Source organism: Carcharodon carcharias, chromosome 8 (assembly GCF_017639515.1).
Source record: "Carcharodon carcharias isolate sCarCar2 chromosome 8, sCarCar2.pri, whole genome shotgun sequence".
Taxonomy (NCBI): domain Eukaryota; kingdom Metazoa; phylum Chordata; class Chondrichthyes; order Lamniformes; family Lamnidae; genus Carcharodon; species Carcharodon carcharias.
The window spans coordinates 42,229,357-42,245,532 of NC_054474.1; positions in this window are offsets into that span (position 1 = coordinate 42,229,357).

The window sequence follows — 16,176 nt, forward strand, 5'->3', positions numbered from 1 at the left end:
CTGAGGCATGTTCCTCCAGAAATGTTTGAGTTTTTTTTCACATTAAATACAAGTAGAATATAAACTCCAGCAGAAACTAGATGAGCCAAATGTCCTGCTTCTGTGTGGTATTCTCAATGTAATTAAAAATGATTAATTCTGCTGCACTTAACCACTCTTACAGTTCATAATTAATTAGTTGATTATTAATTAAAAAGGATAAATAAAATAATATTTACATTTTCAACAAATAAATCACTTGTTCAGTACTCACCTATCTTTCCAATTCAGTTAAGCTGGAGTGTGGGGCAGAGTGATCAGAGAAATGAGTGCTTCGTAAACTGAGCATTGAAGTAGGGAATTTGCTGGAAGTGAGAATATGGAATTTGGTGTAGAGGAGGAAAGAGGTGCTGCATTTTGTTCTTTTTTTTCACCTCCAGTAGCTGGTTCTTTTAGGTCTCCAAACTAGGGCACTGTGATTTTGTATTACTTTACTGAATTAGTAACTGTCCTACTGTCCTATAAGGGCCTGGTACACATAGGGTTAATGGGAGACTGAGTATAGCACTGCCCACACAGTGGTGTAAGAGAGCACATGACCCACACTAAGGGGTCAGTGTGGTGTTGGACAGTCCTCTGTGCAGACTTAAGCATGGATACAGCTCCTAGCTTGTACACTTTACTATATTTCTGTAAACAATTCTAGTAGTTAATAAAGACTCACAGCTAACCTGCTTCAGATTATAAAGACTTCATTAAAACCTACCAAGATGTAACCAACACACAACAGTAGCTCATTAACTGATCAACTAAATAAATAAAAATAGTCAAACATGGCAGGGCAAGAGGTGTGCTGTGACAGCAACATGAGTGAATTTGGGAAAGCATTGCTGTGGTCCCTGTCAAAATAAATAACGTTGATAGAACTAGGAATGATATTCTGCTCAGAGAATCTGAGGAGTTAGTATCCAAATTAAATTGCAGCACCTCAAAGATTGTAATCCCTGGATTGTTTATTGAGCCATGCAACAAATAGCATTGGGTCTAGCAGATTAGAGAATCAAAAGCGTGGCCCAATGTGTGGTGTGAGAAGAAGTTTCAATTCTTGGGGTACTGGGGAAAGGGGGAACTGTTCACTGAGATGAGCTCCACAAATTGGCATTGAATCTGTCCTGGAGGATTCTATAAGTACGGCTGTAGATAGGGATTTGAACTAAAATAGTGGGGGTATGTGAAAGGGGGTGAAGGGGGGGTTTAGAAATCTAAGGGGAAAGTCGAGGCAATATAGTGTAGCGATTTGGGTAATTAGAAGCAGAGTAGGATAGGACGGGGACAGAGAGTTTAATAGTAATAGTGCACCAGCGAATAAGGCCCAAGCGAAGAATAGTAGGAATAAATCAAAATAAAGGATCTTTATCTGAATGCATTCATAATAAGGTAAATAAACTAATGGTACAAGAGAGATAAATGATTTAGCTCTGTTTCCCATTACAGAGACATGTAGGCTTCTGAACCTCACCATCAGGCTGAATTGTGAGTCAGAAGCACATGCTATGGGCAGAATTTTAAGTATGCACTGGCAGGTTTGCAAGCAGGAGGGATCTGTAAAATTCTCCAGGTGACCTTTCCACTGCTTACCACCCGCCCTGACCTGTGAGAAGTCTCAGAGGGGCTGAGAGAGTTCTTGGATAGCCTGCCCTGCTTGCAGTAGTTGAGGCTCTTATGTGGCCAGCTATTGACCACTTAAAGTCTTCTTCTTGCCTTGCTCCAACTTCTAGAGCAGGAAAACCTGCTTGGGCCTCGAATGGGAAAGATAGAGGGGTATGCCTCCTGATTGGGTTATGGGCCCGCCTCCCCATTTGTTCCCTTCCAACATGGCCTTTCCAACAGCACCCCCGCCCCTCCATTCCAACCCTTCCCACTTGAGACTCCCCTTCTGTCCCTGCCACATGACCCCCTAGACTTACCTTTGTCCTGGGCTCGCAACGTTTAGTACCTTAGGACTGCCTGCAGTCCAAGCAGTGTCCTCCGCTCTCATTGACACTGCTGGGAGTACAGAGCTCCTGGTCAACATGATTGGCTGGCAGTTCTCTGAGGTAGGACCTCCTCCCAAGTGAGGGGGCAGAAGTCCCAGCTCCAGCTAATTAATATTCATGGGGCTGCTGACATCGGCAGAGATATGTTCCCTCCCCACTTTTTCAGTGGCAGGGCACGAAACCCCACCATTTGAAAACTGCTGCGCTGTATGGGAAACAGTTACTCAATGTGATTTTCCCAGGGCAGCCAATTAATGACCAGATGGCTGTCTCACTCTCCAATTAAAGACAGTGGGTGGACTCTTATGACATGACAACATAAGAACATAAGAAATGGGAGGAGAAGAAGCCCATGCAGCAAGTCAGATGTGCTCTGCCATCCAATATAATCATGACTGATTTTGGGCAAATACACCACTTTCCAACTCAATCCCCATGTCCCTTGATTCCAGAAGAGACCAAAAATCTGTTTATCTCAGCTTTAAATATGATCAATAATGGAGCATATACAACCCCCGGGGTTAGAGGATTCCAAGATCTACAAGTGAAGAAATTTCTCCTCATCTCAGTTCAAAATTATAGTGCCCTTATTCTGAAACAGTACCCCCTGTTCAAGATTCCCCATCCAGGGGAAACAACTTCTCATCTACCCTGTCAAGCCCCTTCATAATCTTGAATGTTTCAATGAGATCACCTCTCACTCTACTAAATTCCAGAGAATATAGTTCCAATTTACTCAGTCTCTCATCACAGGACAGCCCTCTCCTCCCAGGTACAAGTCTACTGAATCTTCCCTGTACTGCCTCAACTGCAAATATATCCTTCCTTGAATATGGAAACCCAAAACTGCACACAGTGTTCCAAGTGTGGCCTCAACAAAGCCCTGTACAATTGTAGCAAGACATCTTTAGTCTTCAATCCCAATCCCCTTGCAATAAAGCCCATTGTGCCATTTGCTTTCCTAATTGCTGGCTTCACCTGCAAACCAACTTTCTGTCTTCTTGTATGAATACACTCAATCCTCCCTGAAGATCAACATTTACAAGTTTTACACTGTTTAAAAAATATTCTGCTTTTCTTTTCTTACAACTGAAGTGAATAACCTTACACTTACCCACATTATACTCCATCTGCCACCTTTTTGCCCACCTCACTTAACCTGTCTATATCTTTATGCAGCCTCTTGGTGCCCTCTTCACAGCTTGCATTCCCAGACAGCTTTGTATTGTCAGCAAATTTATATAAATTACTCTTGTTTTTTCAGCTAAGTCATTAATATAGATTGTAAATAGCCAAGGCCCCAGTATTGATCCTTGTGGCACTCAATTAGTCACAACCTTCTGAATTGAAAATGTCCCATTTATCCCTACTCCTTACTTCCAGTCAGTTAATCAACCTTTTAATCATGCTATATATCACCCCCAGCTCCATAAGTCCTTATCGTATGTGTATTTCTAATGACTTTTGGAAATCAAAGTGTACTACATCTACAGGTTCCCCTTTATCTACCCTACTAGTTGCAGCCTCAAAAACACAAATGAATTTGACAAATGGGATTTCCCCACTGTAAAACCATGCTGACTTGTTTTCTAAGTATGTTGTAAGACTTCCTTAATACTAGATTCCAGCACTTTCCTAATGACTAATGTCAGACTAACTGACCTGTAGCTCTCTATTTTCCCCCTTCCTCCTTTATTGAATAGTGGTGTTACATTTGCTAACTTCCAATCTGCTGGGATTGTTCCAGAATCTAGGGAATTTTGGAAATCAGGACCAGCACATCCACTATCTTTGCAGCTATGTCTTTTCGAATCCTAAGATCTAGATCATCATGTACTAGGGATTTGTCTAATTTTACTCCCTTGAGCTTCTCTAGTACCTTTACTCTGCTGATATTAATTACCTTAATTTTCTGACTCTTATTCGCCCCTAGGTTACTCTCTATTTCTAGTATGTAATTTTTGCCTTCCACTGTAAAGAAAGACATAAGGGTTGGAATTTTCCGTTCTCGGCCTAAATCCCATGACAGGGGCGGGAACCTGGAATGTTTCCCGCCACGGAGGCTGGTGGGAGTTTGCGCCGAATTGCATGATGCTAGCATAATTAGTTATACATTGTTGTATTTCCTGATGTATTGCACAGTGAGACAGGCTGAATGGTGCATGCCCTGCTGTCATATCTGGGTGCCACATTCAAAAGGTGCCCAGGTATCAACTTCCCTGTCATGTACTCACCATTGAAGGAGGAGATAGCCCATTGATCTGGCCCTCAGATTCAACGATTCTTCCCTCGATGTGCTGCTCAGTGCAGTGGAGGCTGGGAGGAACATCCTTTATCCCGAGGATGGAAGGAGGAGGCTGAGCCTTGTGACAAACCCTGCAAGGGAGGAAGTCTACAGGGAGGTCAGTGTCCACGGCCTCCACTGGAGGACTGCCTTGCAATGCAGGAAAAGGATGAATGATCGCATTCATACTGCCAGGATTAGTGAGCCTTCACCTGCGCACACTCACCTCACTGACTGGTGGAAGGGACATGGGCCTCAGTGGCAAGGGCACCATCTGTGTGGCCTTGCCTATCAGAACTACTCAACGTGATAAGATGGTGCCTCGCAGCCCCACTGCAGTCCAGCTATTTTGCAGGTGGAGAGGCCACTGTTGATCCCTGACTCTTCCACACAGAGAGCTCAGATGATGTCTGGGGGTGGGGGTGGAGGTGGGGGGTGCAGTTGGGAAGGGCAATTAGGCATTAAGGGCATCAGCAAGCACTGATAATGACTTGCCTCTCTGAGCCTTATCCTTCTATCTGCATCGGTTCACCACTCTGGAGGCTGCTGCCCCAGAACCCTTATGCAGTGCATCAATCACATGGCACACAATCCAGTGGGTTGTGTGTAAGATTGAAAGGTGGGAAAGATACCTGAAACCCAATTGCTCTCAGCCCCATCTTCTCTCTTTGCGCAGGAAAAATTGAGGCACAACAGGAGAGATAGAGAGAGAAGACAGGAGGGGGCCGGCCTGACCTCAAGAACCTCACTGAGTTTGTGTAGGGAGGCACCCAGCTGGCAGGCGAGGAACCTGACCGAGCCTGCGAGATGGAGAGGTCAGTGGGCAGCCTCCATTCAGTAAGTGTCCGTGTATAATGTAGTCACTTAGAAACCTAAGGGTCATGCGTTCCTCCATGTTGGAGGCAGCTCATCTAGTCACTCACTCTCTCCTCTCTCACTTACAGGTGCCAGCAGGATGTGGGGGAGGCAGGAAGAGGAAGCCTTGTCCAGCAGCACCTCCAGCCCACAGAGGACTAAGGACATTGGGGATGAGGAAGAAAGTGCACCTGTAGAGGAATCACAGCAGTTATCTGCACCTTCCGCCTGCCCAGAGACACACACCTTGGTGGGTACTAGATGTAGTTCAGGCAGGGTCTCACATTCTGGTGATCACTGCAAGGACACGTGTCCGCAGCAGAAGGAGGCAGGGTCAGCAAAGCTCACCAGAACCTGGAGGACTGCTGGGAAGGAGACATCTGCAACGTCCAAGTTGGATGATGAGTCTCTGGTATCGGCCCTGCACGAGATGCTGTAGGTGTTGCGAGAGGCCCGGGAACATCAAGCAGAAGTGCCAGAGGCTTTTGACAGAGTGGTATGGAGGCAAAGGAGTCCATCTGCCTGCCGACATGTGTGTGCATTGAGGTTTCCATGGGGGGATGGTGGATGCCGCAGAGAGCCTGATCCAGCAGAACGCCCAGCTTCTGCTGGAGATGCGCTCAGACCTGCATTCCATCACTGTAGCAATGGGCGAGCTTTGGAAGTGGCTATGCAAGAGGGGGACAGGGCACCTCAACCTCCCTCCAGCAGCCCCTTCCCCTCAAAGAGTTAAGCAGGGATCCTTGGGCACCCAAAGGAAGCAGAAGTGGTTGTTGGACACCCCTGGAATCCTTACCCAGGATTCTCTAAGGGTCTCTGGCCCTTCGGAATCCCCCTTGTCTGTGACACTTCAGCTTCATCCTCTGTGACCACAGAGAGAGCAGCTGCCCCACAGCAGGACAGCCAAAGTAAGCTGAGATCCTCCAGGCCTTAGGTCTCTAGAGGACAGCTACCAAGGTCATCCAAGACAACAGGGCAAAGTGGTCAGGAAGCTGCCTCCACCCCGCTGTGGATGTTGGGCGAGAACCTTGAAGAAGTGGTAGGAAATGCAAGATAAAGAAGTTATGAGTTCACATGTGGTTGCATAGGTGCTCTGTAATTGTAATTGTTATTAGATTTTTGTAAATAGAGAACACTTACACTTTAATGAGGTCTGATGTGATTTATTTGTGATTCAGAGTCCTTCAACCTTCCCTCCCAGCCCCATTCTTCAGTTGGGGTCCCCAGGCTGGGTCCATGTCCTCCGGAATCATTCATGTGCAGAGAGATGAGGCTCTATGCCGGGGTCCTTGTGAGCCAAGTGCAAGAGCCTCCCACACACAGGCTGAGCTTTTACCATTCACATATTCATCTGTTGAAATGCTTTAGTGTTGTCAGTACTATGTGCTGGGATTCCCATTCAGTTGTCCAGTTGATCTGACCTGCTGCTCCACCCACTCCCACTGACCCAAGCCCCATTCAGCATTTTGCAAGCTCCACCTTGAGGCTCTGGATAGTAATAAGTGGCCATGGTGCATGTAACTTTTCAGGTAGAGTCCAACACCTTCCAACTTCCCCCCATGGCTCACACCCTCCCCTCATAAACATTGACACCCCCCAGTGTGACCTTAGACCTCACTCATCACCCTCCGTCCCATGCAGGTGAATGTCCATGTCCCTTACCTACCCGAGGCACTCATCCCCATGAAAATAGACATGGCTCCACCTCATCCTGTCTAGCCTCAGAATCTGGCTTTACTTCCACATTTCCTCCAACAACCCTCAGCGTCCCTTCACCTGTCATTGCCGGACCCACAGCTTTCAATCTAATCGGCTCCCACTACCACCTTTAACCCTCACCATCCCTTCCTATCAATATTTCCCTCAGTATGTCCCCCAGGACTCATCAGTTGACACCACAGGCCCCTCCCTCTGAACCCCTTTCCTCCCTACTCCCCATGCCCTTTCACACCTGTGCAACCGACCCCACCCCCCGACCCCACCCCCCATATCCCTTCACATCTGCACAGTCCCCATGCCTGTTCACACCTGCAAAACCCTCAAGCCCGGTAACACCTGAAAACCACCCCCCCCATGCCCGTTAACACCTGCAAAACACCACTATGTCTGTTCACACCTGTAAAACCCCCACACGCTGTAGAGGGGAGGTGCTGACGTAGTGGTATTGTTGCTGGACCAGTAATCCAGATACCCAGGGTAATAGACTGGGGACCCAGGTTCGAATCCTGCCATGGTAGAAGGTGGAATTTGAAGTCAATAAAAATCTTGAATTAAAGCCTAATGGTGACCATGAAACCATTGTCAATTGTTGAGAAAATCCATCTGGTTTACTCATGCCTTTTAGGGAAGGAAACCTGGTGTCCTTATCTGGCCTGGCCTACATGTGAATCCAGCGCTTGACCTCTGAAATGGCCTAACAAGCCACTCAGTTGTATCTAACCACTACAAAGCCTCAAAAAAACCAATGAAACTGGACGGACCACCTGGCAGCAAACTAGGCACTGGAAATGACATCGGCAAACTCAGCCCTGTCGATCCTGCAAAGTCCTCCTGACTAACTGGGGGCTCGTGCCAAAATTGGGAGAGCTGTCTCACACACTAGTTAAGCAACAGCCTGGCATAGTCATCCTTGGGGAATCATATCTTACAGATAATGTCCTAGACACAACCATCACCATCCCTGGGTATGTCCTGTCTCACTGGCATGACAGACACAGCAGTGGCGACGGAACAGTAGTATACAGGTGGAAGGGAGTTGCCTGGGAGCCTTCAACATCGACTCCGGACCCCATGGAGTCTCAAGTAATCAGGCCAAACATGGGCAAGGAAACCTCCTGCTGATTACCACATACTGCCCTCCCTCAGCTGATGAATCAGTGCTCCTCCATGTTGAACACCACTCGGAGGAAGCACTGAGGGTTCCAAGGGCACAGAACGTATTCTGGATGGGGGACTTCAAAGTCCATCACCAAGAGTGGCTCGTTAGCACCACGACTGATGGAGCTGGCAGAGTCTTAAAGGACAGAATTGCTAGACTGGGTCTGCAGCAGGTGGTGAGGGAACCAACAAGAGGGAAAAACATATTTGACCTCATCCTCACCAATCTGCCTGCTACAGATGTATCTGTCCATGACAGTGTCGGTAGGAGTGACCACCACACAGTTGTTGTGGAGGCGAAATCCCGCCTTCACATTGAGGATACCCTCTATCGTGTTGTGTGGCACTAAATGGGATAGATTTCAAACAGATCTAGCAGCTCAAGACTGGGCATCCATGAGGCATTGTGGGCCATCAACAGCAGCAGAATTGTACTCGAACACAATCTGTAACCTCATGGCCCGGCATATCCCCCACTCTACCACTACCATCAAGCCAGGGGATCAACCTTGGTTCAATGAAGAGTGCAGGAGGCCATGCCAGGAGCAGCACCAGGCGTACTAAAAATGAGGTGTCAACCTGGTGAAGCTATATCACAGGACTACTTGCATGCCAAACAGCATAAGCAGCAAATGATAAATAGAGGTAAGAGATCCCAAAACCAATTTATCAGATCGAAGCTTTGCAGTCCTGCCACATCCAGTCATGAATGGTGGTGGACAATTAAACAACTTGCTGGTGGAGGAGTCTCCACAAATAACCTCATCCTCAATGATGGGATAGTCCAGCACATCAATGCAGAAGATAAGGCGTTTGCTGCAATCTTCAGCCAGAAGTGCCAAGCAAATGATCCATCTCGGACTCCTCCAAAGGTCCCCAGCATCACAGATGCCAGTCTCCAACCAATTCAATTTACCCCATGTGATACCGAGACAGCTTTGAAGGCACTGGAAACTGCAGAGGCTATGGGTCCTGACAATATTCCGGCAATAGTACTGAAGACTTATGCTCCAGAACTTGCCGCGCCTCCAGCCAAACAGTTCCAGAACAACTACAACACTGACATCTAATGTGGAAAATTGCACAGGTATGTCCTGTATACAAAAAGCGGGACAAATCCAACCTGGCCAATTACCGCCCCATCAGTCTACTCTCGATCGTCAGTGAAGTGGTGGAAGGGGTCATCAACAATGCTATCAAGCAGCATTTGCTTAGCAATAACCTGCTCATTGATGCCCAGTTTGGGTTCCACCAGGATCACTCAGCTCCTGACCTCATTACAGCCTTGGTACAAACATGGATAAAAGAGCTGAACTCCTGAGGTGAGGTGAGAGTGACTGCCCTTGGCATCAAGGCAGCATTTGACAGATTGTGGCATCAAGGAGCCCTAGCAAAGCTGGAGTCAATGGGAATCAGGGGGAAATTCTTCACTGGTTTGGATCATACCAAGCACAAAGGAAGGTGGTTGTGGCTTTGTGGCTGTTGGAGGTCAGTCATCTCAGCTCCAGGACATCACCGTAGGAGTTCCTCAGGCTAGCGTCCCCGGCCCAATGCTCTTCAGCTGTTTCATCAATCACCTTCCATCCATCATAAGGTCAGAAGTGGGGATGTTCGCTGATGATTGCACAATGTTCAGCATCATTTGTGACCTCTCAGATACTGAAGCAGTCCATGTCCAAATACAACAAGATCTGGACAATATCCAGGCTTGGGCTGACAAGAGGCAAGTAACATTTGCACCAGACAAGTGCCAAGCAATGACCATCTCCAACAAGAGAGAAGCTAACCATGATGTTCAATGGCATTACCTTTGCTGAATCCCCCACTGTCAACATTCTGGGGGTTACGATTGACCAGAAACTGAACTGAACTAACCATATAAATATAAAACAAAAACAGAATTACCTGGAAAAACTCAGCAGGTCTGGCAGCATCGGCGGAGAAGAAAAGAGTTGACGTTTCGAGTCCTCATGACCCTTCGACAGAACTTTTCTTCTCCGCCGATGCTGCCAGACCTGCTGAGTTTTTCCAGGTAATTCTGTTTTTGTTTTGGATTTCCAGCATCCGCAGTTTTTTTGTTTTTATATATATAAATATAAATGTGGTTACAAGAGCAGGTCAGAGGCTAGGAATCCTGTGGCGAGTAACTCACCTCCTAACTCCCCAAAGCCTGTCCACCATCTACAAGGCACAAGTCAGGAGTGTGATGGAATACTCTCCATTTGCCTGGATGAGTGCAGCTCCAACAACATTGAAGAAACTTGGCACCATTCAGGACAAAACAGCCTGCTTGATTGGTACCCCATCCACAAATATTCACTCCCTCCACCACCGATGCACAGTAGCAGCAGTGTGTACTATCTATATGATGCATTGCAGAAATTCACCAAGGGTCCTTAGGCAGCATCTTCCAAACCCACAACCACTAGCATCTAGAAGGACAAGGGCAGCAGATAGATGGGAACACCACCACCTGGAAGTTCCCCTCCAAGTCACTCACCATCCTGACTTGGAAATATATCGCCATTCCTTAACTGTTGCTGGGTCAAAATCCTGGAACTCCCTTTCTAACAGCACTGTATGTGTTCCTATACCAAATGGACTGCAAAGGTTCAAGAAGGCAGCTCACCACCGCCTTCTCAACGGCAACTAGGGATGGACAATAAATGCTGGCCCAGCCAGCGAAGCCCAAATCCCCTGAATGAATAAAAAAAATTCCTCTCCTCCCCATCCATTGCCACCCCCCTCCAAGCAGCAGAGTCCATTGCTGCCCAAGTGTATCTTATGCAGCTGTCCACCTGCAGCTAGAAGATTCATGTCCTGATGCTCTACTTGCTCACTGCTGCATGTGGTTTCCAGGGTCCATGGTTGCTGTAGGTGTCTGTCTTCTGAAATCCGCAAGCTACCCCAGGCCTTCTTCCAGGTGAGTACGCCACATTTGTCTGGACGTGTTCTGGAGTGGTGTGATATCCCATTGATCCACTATTGGTGCAGATAATTGGAAGGGGGGGGTGGTGGATGGGTGGGACAATTCCAGTCAGGCAATCATCTGCATCCCATTAATGGAGGATGCAAAACAGTTTCAGGCCAGTCTCTGGCGTGAGTAGTGACCCGCCATGACAGGCAGGAGTGCACATTCCCGCCGACATTTCACGCCGGCGGGAAACTGATTTTTCAGTTCCCACCACATTGACCTCCTGCTGTTGGCCATTAAACCTGCCGTTGCTGGGACTGGAAAATCCCATCCAAAGTATTTGTTCAATGCCTCTGCCATTTCCTTATTCCCCATGATAATTTCTCCTGTCTCTGCTTCTGAGGAATCAACTTTTACTTTAGCAACTGTCTTCCTCGCTATATATTTGTAAAATCTGTTTTAATATTTCTGGATAACTTACTCTGTTATTCTATATTTCCCTTTTTTATCAACTTTTTGGTTGCCCTTCACTGTTTCTAAAATATTCCCAATCCCCAGGTTTACTGATTTTCTTTGCAACATTATAAGCCTCGTCTTTTAATCTATGATGGTGGCAGCCTTCCGCCTTGTAAGAGATGGTTTACACTGTGGTGGCCATCTCTGTGTTAAGAATCTTCTGGTGTTGGTCAGGAGCCCCACTCTGGCATGTCAGTCCCTGCCACATTTGCTGCAGAGAAAGACAGTGGGCTGAGAAGGTGCACAACTCGCTTGCATTTATTTTCTCTTGGCCAGCTGAGCTTTATATTTCTGTTCCTCTCTTCCAATGCCCTCCCAGTCAGTCTCACGCTTAGCAGTGTCAATGCCTACCACAATCACATCATGCTTACTAGTGTCCATAAAGTGCAGGTTTGGACGCCCAGGAGGCTATGACCCAGTGGACAATTCATTGTACTGAAGATTTTTGAGTATATGGCTGTCATCTATCCAATGAACTAATTAACTATGGCTCATTCCATGATAGAGATCTAAAACAGTCGTTTGGTAGTACAGATCTTACGTATTGCTGGAAAAAGAGACATTTTCTTTGTCGAAATAAAATGCCAATGTCAGTGGAAACAGCATCTTTATGCTGTATGAGAAGAAAATGCTGATTGGTTGGCAAGTCGACACTGATTGGTAGAGGCATTGCCATGGAGAATACACCAGTTGATGGTGACTGACAGTTAACTGCCAAACATTGTTTGACATTTAAACCAGGCAGCTTGACTCTGATTCATCAAGACATCGCCCTGCAGAATGAACCAGTGAATGGCTGTATATGTACACACTGCACCCATTTCAGCTAACCAAAATAAGTGACAGCCATTTACTGGTTCATTCCCCAGGGCAATTTCTTGACCAATCAGAGTCAAGCTGCCTGGTTTAAATTTCAAACAATGCTTGGCAGTTAATTCCATCAACTGATGCATTCTCCATGGCAACACCTCTACCAATCAGAGTCCACTTGCCAACCAATCAACAATTTCTCCTCGTACAGTATAAATTTGTTGTTTCCCCTGACAGTGACATTTTCTTGTGAATGGTCTTGACGAGTACAAGACGAAAAGCTTCGACAAAAAATGTCTCTTTTTTAAGCAATACTCAAGATCTAAAATCTTTATCCATAGTTTGTTCAATAATATATTGTTCCAGGAAACTGTCACAACAGCATTTTAGCAATCCAATTTCCTTTTGAATACCTCATTCGAACCTACCTCCAACACCCTTTCAGGAAGTTTGTTCCAGACTCCAACCGCCCCTGGCTGAAAAAAATTTTCCTCACATCACATTTACACCTTTTGCCAATTATTTTGAATCTGTGCCCTCTAGTTCTCGATGTTATCTTGAGTGGGAACAGTTTATCACTATTTACCTTGTCCATACCCCTCAGGATCTTGAATTCCTCTATCAAGTCTCCTCTCAGCCTTCTTTTCTCCAAGGAGAACAGCCTCAACCTCTCTAATCTATTCTTATAGCTACAATTCTTCACCCGGGGAATCATTCTTGTGAATCTCCCCTGTAATCTCTCCAATCCTCCCCCAAGTATGGTGCCCAGAACTGGACGCAGTACTGCAGATAGGGCCTAACTAGTGTTTTATACAAGTTCAACATGACCTCCTTAATCTTGTACTCAAGATGAGAGAGAATGTGCAAGGTTATGGGGGGAAGGTAGGGGAGTGGGACTAGGTGGAATAGTGTTTCAGAGAGCCCATACAGACTCAATGGGCTGAATGGCCTCCTTCTGCACTGTAAAGATACTGTGATACAAACTCATCTTCCAGACCACACTTGACAATTTGATTGGTCCAATCTATATGAAGATTACAGTCCTGCACAGCTATTACGTTGCCTTTGTTACAAGCTCCAGTAATTTCTTTTTTAATGCTCTGTCCAAAGGTAAAACTGTTGGGGGCCTATAAATTACTCCTACCACTGTTTTCTGACCTATGCTATTCCTAATTTCTACAACAGTGATTCTAATTCCTGATATTTTAAATCAAGAACCTTTCTCACTAATGTCCTTATGTCATCCTTTGTCACCAGGGCTACCCCTCCTCACTTTCCATTCTGTCTGTCTTTTTGAAATGTTGTGTACCCTGGAATATTTATTTCCTAACCTTGGTCACCTTGTAACCATGGCCGAGAATTTTTGGTCCCGAATTTCTGCCTTGCCTGCGAAGATTCCTGCCACAGGTGGGATCGGAAAATCCTGGCCCATGTCCCTGTAATGGCAATTGGACCTAAACTGTTTATCTCTACTTGTGTCACAAGTTCATCTATCTTATTGCTGATGCTCCACACATTCAGATAAAATGACTTCAATTTTATTTTTTTAATACTATTCCATGCGTGGAACTTACTTTCTGATGCAGTATTACCATTAAAATCTCTGTCCCACTCAAATTATCTTTGCCTACATCGATACACTTTCCTGTTGCCTCAACTTTTATCTTTGGATTGCTAAATCTCCCTTCACCAAAACCCTCCTCCAATCTTGTAGTTTAAAACCATTTTTTCTCTGCTCTAACCATATTTACTGGTGCGCTTTTATCTTTGTATGCTCTGTACATTCCTGTCACACTTTGGGCACCATTTTCCTTATCCCCTGAACTATTATTTTGTCCTTTCTCTTTAACTTTCCAAATCTCCCCTCACTTGAAATCGCACCCTCCTACCCTGCCCAACTATTTAATTTGAAACCCTCTCTATAGCCCTAGATATATGACTTGCTAGCTCACTGGTCGCAGCACGGTTCAGTTGAAGACTGTCCAAATGGTGCAGCTCCCCCTTTTTCCAGTACTGGTGCAGTGCTCCATGAATTGAAACCCATTTCTTCCATACTAGTCTTTGAGCCACACATTCATCTCTCTGATCTTGTTTATCATATGTCAGTTTGCTCATGGCTTTGACAGTAATCCAGAGATTATTATCTTTGTAGTTCTGTTTTTTAATTTAGCCTCTAGGTACTCAGCCTCATAGATTGTGAATATTTTGGCAGAAGTATACACGGAGTCATAGAATGGTTTCAGCACAGAAGGAGACCATTAAGTCCTTTTTGCTTGTGTTGCCTCTCTGCAAGAGCAATTCACCTTGTGCCACTTACCCACCTTTTCCACGTAGCTCTGCAAATTTTTTCTCTTCAGATAATTATCCAATTCACTTTGAAAGCCATGATTGAATCTGCTTCCACCACACTTACAGACAGTGCATTCCAGATTCTAACCACTCACTGCATAAAAAAAACTTTTCCTCAAGTTGCCTTGCTCTTTTTTGCCAATCAGCTTAAATCATTGTCTGCTGGTCCTCAATCCTTCTGCCAATGGGAACAGTTTCTCCTTATCTATTCTGTCAATTACTACCATGATTTTGAACACCTCTATCAAATCTCCTCTCAACCTTCTCTTCTCCAAGGAGAGCAGCCCAGCATCTCCAAGCTTTCTAATGTCTTCCCATCTTTTCCAAAGTGTGGTAGCCAGAACTGGCTGCAATGTCATGTCCAGGTTAAATCAGTTCCTGTTAATTTCACTAAAGCAAATTTAACTTGTCTAGATTGTTCATCATCTCTGAATAAAGAACTCAGTCAGAACAAATATATTTTTGCTACAAGTGCATGGATCTGAATGGATCTGAATATCAGGCAGTAAAATAGATGTTGATAGACTTGTAGCAATAGATGCCAATTAAATATAAAAAAAAACCTTTGCGTTGATCTATCCTATTTATGTTTTACTAATTGGGTAGTGTTGTATCACATTCAGGCCAGGGGATTTTGTGGAATCTAAGCCTCAGGCAGAATGTAGACCAGCATATCATGAGAATTTAAACTTGCTCATAATACCTCAGTAAGATTTCACCCTGGGGCTGTAATTGAGCTTCACTGTGTGGAATTGCTGGGGACACACACATGGATGTAGACATGTACACATTCAATTACTGTCTCCTTAGGGAATAGACTTGACATTCACCTAAATCAGGTGGTTGGAAAGTTAGTGCATTGGTTGCTTCGCAGTCCAGCCCATAGCAGCCTCAGACCCTGTGCAAAATTTGGCATTGAACCTTATTTAATGGGAAACATCAAGCTGCAAACACCAAATGATCCTGATGTAACTGTTTGGGTGATGTCTTTGCTGAATGTTGGTAGGCTCTGATGAAGTGCTGTACCAAAGGCTGGTCATAGGAGGCAGATTAGGTAGCTGGCGCAGCTGAGAGAGGTGAATGCCAGCTGACAGAGGCCTGGAGTATATTTGCAAAGCTGGGAGGAGCATTCCTGTTTCGCCTGACCCCACACCAGTGTAGATTTTGTTATTGTTTTACGAGTGGATTTGAGTGGTCCCTTTATGCTGGTTAGGCCCCTCAAGACCTGAAATAACTAGGTTGAGTGTACTCTGCACAAACTCTGTCCATTTGCCGCTCATTTATTGGAGTCTTACATGCGAACGTACGATCAAATGGCAGGAGTAGGCCATTCAGCCTCTCGAGCTTGCTCCGCCATTTAATAAGATCATGGCTGATCTGACAGTAACCTGAAATCTGCATTCCACCTACCACCAATAACCTTTCACTCCCTTGCTTATCAAGATTCTATCCATCTCCAACTTAAAAATATTCAAACAATCTGCTTCCACCATCTTTTCAGGAAGAGAGTTCCAAAGACTTGTGAGCCTCTGAATGAAGAGATTTTACCTCATCCC